Source organism: Cebus imitator, unplaced genomic scaffold (genome assembly GCF_001604975.1).
Source record: "Cebus imitator isolate Cc_AM_T3 unplaced genomic scaffold, Cebus_imitator-1.0 Scaffold31, whole genome shotgun sequence".
In the NCBI taxonomy this organism is placed as follows: domain Eukaryota; kingdom Metazoa; phylum Chordata; class Mammalia; order Primates; family Cebidae; genus Cebus; species Cebus imitator.
The window spans coordinates 8359647-8363542 of NW_016107346.1; the positions used below are offsets into that span (position 1 = coordinate 8359647).

General features: G+C 44.5%; 1 long non-coding RNA gene across 2 annotated transcripts in view; it reads left to right on the plus strand.

The window, feature by feature from the left end:
* Positions 1-2688, plus strand: part of LOC108301014 — a 19743-nt gene extending 17055 nt beyond the window's left edge. For both annotated transcript variants that reach the window (XR_001823693.2, XR_001823694.2), the window contains exon 4: positions 977-2688. This is a non-coding gene — a long non-coding RNA (uncharacterized LOC108301014). The remainder of the gene's footprint in view (positions 1-976) is intronic.
* Positions 2689-3896: the final 1208 nt, after the last annotated feature.

Sequence of the window (3896 nt, forward strand, 5' to 3'; positions counted from 1 at the left end):
TGATCCACCCGCCTCGGCCTCCCAAAGTGCTGGGATTACATGCTTGAGGTCTGGAGAGGGCTTGAGATTTCTAATGAGCTCCAGGTAATGCTGAGGTGCCTGATCCGGATCTCACTTAGAGTAGTAAGTAAAGTCGTGGGGAATCATTAGAGACCAATCCAGCCACAAATGTCACCCGAGAAGGAAGAACGAATCAAAACCAGGGCTGCACAGGTAGGTGGGGTGGCTCAGTCAGGGTCTCTAAAGTAAGAAGCTTGGGTATTATTTTAAGTGCGACAGGAGCTCACTGAAAAGCTTTGTGTAGACTGGGGATGGGAGTGGCATTACGTGATCTACTTTTTCTTTCTAAATCACTCTAACTGCTGGTGAAGCAGGCAACGTGACAGTGGGAGACCCCCTGGGAGGCTACTGCACAAATCTCAGCTGAGGTGACAGTGACAGGGCCCATGTGATGACAGGAAGATGGAAGGAAGTGGGCAGACCCCAGGGGTAGTTTTAAGGTAGAACTGAGAGAACTCACGGATGTGTCGGATATGGGGAGTGAGGGAAAAGGAAGCCCTAAGGATGCCTCTTGGGGTTGTGTCTTGAGCAAGTGAGTGGCCTGGGCCAGCATTTACTGAGGCGGAGGGAGGAGCAGGGAGATTGAGAAGACGGCACGTCACCAAAGGGAGATGTCAAGAAGACAGTGGCATGTGTGAGGCCGGGGCTCTGAGGAAGGTCTAGCGTGGGATATAAGTTGGGAGTGGTCAGCAGGGGCATTTTCTAAGGCTGTGAGAATGGGCTGTAGAGAAGATCAGGAGCTCTCGGATGAACCCTCGTGGGCATGGTCCCTAGGGACTGGGTAGAAGAACCAGCGACCAGAGGGCACCGAGGGAGGCTGCAGGCAGCATTGCCAGCAGGATTTGAAATGAGGAGATTGTAGAAGGGCTAACTCAAAGAGTTTGCATTTCACCTTTTTCCCCCTCTTGCATTTAAGGCATCATTTGAAAAGAGAAGAGATGGGAAGCAGAGGGAGTTAGGAACACAGGTGAAGCGCATCTGCCCGCTTCTGGTGAGACCAGCCGGCCAACTGTCAGGTCAACATGGCTCAATAACATCTGCTGGAAGAACAAAAGGAAGAGCTGCTGGCACCAAGTCACACGTGGACACAAACCACAGGGCAGGCTGTAGACGCCAGCCCCTTCCCCTTCCTGCCCTGTACCTGTTCTTCATGTAAAGCTATTACTCTAATCACTGATTCATCGTGTTGCAAATGATCATTTCCCTATCGTTTGTTTATTACTATTTTTACTTTCATTATCACATGAGATTTTCACACATGGGAGCCTCTGGGGGACATCTTTGTTTATTAGTTTATAATGTAAAAATGAATATTTTATATAGGAACATTTTAAACAGAGGCAGAAAAACCCTTAACCCAATTTTATCTTATGCTAAAATTTCATTATCACCAATTCTCAGGCCTCCAAGCACTGTGCAAACAATCCTTGAGGAATGGGTGTTATCAATTACTAATAACTATTAAATTAGCATGGAGTTTGATTTTCCCCTAAGTATGTTTCATAACTGCAGAGCAGAGAAAGAGACTCTGCTCCTTCCTGGGCCTCCGGTCCAAACAAACCTGAACCCAGCCCAGGCACCCACGTGTCTTAGAGTGGCCAGCAGTGAGCCCACAGCTGTGCCTCTGCCCTGCAGGGCACCCTGGCCAGGACATCCTCCAGGGTGGAAGTATGAACCCTTTTCCCAGGGAATTTCTGGCAGACGGATGTGATCTTGATATTCTCTGCAAGTGGCAGAAGGAGTTTTTCCCCCTCACCATCTGTTATAGGCTGAATTCTGTCCCCCTACGATTCAAATGTTGAAATCCTGACTTCCAGAAACCCAGAATGTGACTGCATTTGGAAACAGGGCCTTTAAAGGTGATTAAGTTAAAATGGACTGGTCCTCACTTCAATATGACTGCTGTCTTTATAGGAAGAAATCTGGACGCAGACACACACAGAGGGATGACCACATGAAGACACAGGGAGAGGATGGCAGTTACAAGCCAGGAAGAGAGGCCTCAGAGGAAACCAGCCCTGCTGACTCTTTGAACTCGGGGTTCCAGCCTCCAGAATTGTGAGAAAATGAATTTCTGTTTTAAGTCATGAGGTCTGTGGTATTTGCTGTGACAGCCAATGCAAACTCACACGCCATCTGTACCCTTCTCTCCCACTGTGTCTGATGCCCCAGGAACCACTGTCTTCGTTTATCCCAGGATGTCTGCAAGGAATAAAATGTCCCTTTTCTAGCATTTAGAGGCCACCAACATTGAATAACCACACTGGGGTACAAGCAGCAGGGAAAAGATTCCTACTGTTCTCATCACAGTGGCCTTGGAGATGAAGAGACAGATGGATCTGACCGCAGCGAGTCCTGACCCAACCTCCCATACATTCTACACATCAGCCATCAAGACTGAGCCAGGCTTGTGAGGGCAGAGTGGGAGGGAGACGAAGCCCAAGGTTCTCATCAGGACCTTCAAGATTTTCCTTTCTTCTCTACTATCAAAACTGTGTGAGGGGGAAAAAACCCAGAGTGAGACTGGAAATTCAGTCACCCACATCTTTGCAGTGGCTAACAGCTGTTAAGGGACATTTTATTTGTTTTTGTTTTTTTGTTTGTTTTTTGTTTTTTTTTTTTGAGACAGTCTCCCTCTGTCACCCAGGCTGGAGTGCAGTGGTGCCATCTCAGCCAACTGCAACCTCCGCCTCCTGGGTTCAAGCAATTCTCCTGCCTCACCTTCTCAGGTAGTTGAGATTACAGGTGCCTCCCACCACGCCCTGCTAATTTTTGTATTTTTTAGTAGAGACGGGGTTTCACCATGTTGGCCAGGCTGCTCTCAAACTCCTCACCTCAGGTGATCTGCCCACCTTGGCCTTCCACAGTGCTGCGATTATAGGTGTGAGCCACTGCACCCAGCTAAGGGACATTTTCTTTTTTTTTCTTTTTTCTTTTTTTTTTTTTTTAGAGGAAGAAAGAGAGAAAGAAAGAAAAAGAATAAAAAAAAAAGAATAAAGGAAAGGAAGAAAGAGGAAAAGGAAGAGGGAGAGAGAACAGGGGTGTTGCTTTATTGCCCGGGCTAAAATGCAGTCTAAAAATGGGTATGCCTGTAATTATGTTTAATAATAGAGACATTAAAAAAAAATGAGGGAAGAAAATAATTAACAAGCAGCCAACCAATATTTCATTTAAACCTGTAAATACGTATGATGTAGTACTGATAAGAGTGTATATTTTGTGTATTTAAAGTGGAGAGTTCTATGAATGTTAATTAAGTCTACTTGTTCCGGATCTGAGTTCAAGTCCTGAATATCGATGTTAACTTTCTGTCTCATTGATCTGTAAGTCTCCCACTATTATTGTGTGGGAGTCCAAGTCTCTTTATAAGTCTTATATATCTGGGTATTTCTGTATTGAGTGCATATATATTTAGGATCTTTAGCTCTTCTTTGTATCTTTATGTAATATCCTTCTTTGCTTCTTTTGATCTTTGTTGCTTTGAAGTCTATTTTATCAGCAAAAATTGCAACTCCTGCTTTCTATTTATTTATTTTTGTTCTCCATTTGGTTGGTAAATTTTTCTCCATACCTTTGTTTTGAGTCTTTGTGTATCCTTGCATGTAAGATGGATCTGGATGTAGCATACCAATGGGTCTTGGCTTTTTTTGCCCGTCTGTGTCTTTGGATTGGGGGATTTAGTCGATTTAAATTTAGAATTAATAACAATATATATGAGTTTGATACTGTCATTTAATGTTGGCTGGCTGTTTTGCCCATTAATTGATGCAATTTCTTAATTATGTTGATGTTCTTTATTTTTTCGCATTTTTTTAGAAAGGCTGATACTGGTTGTC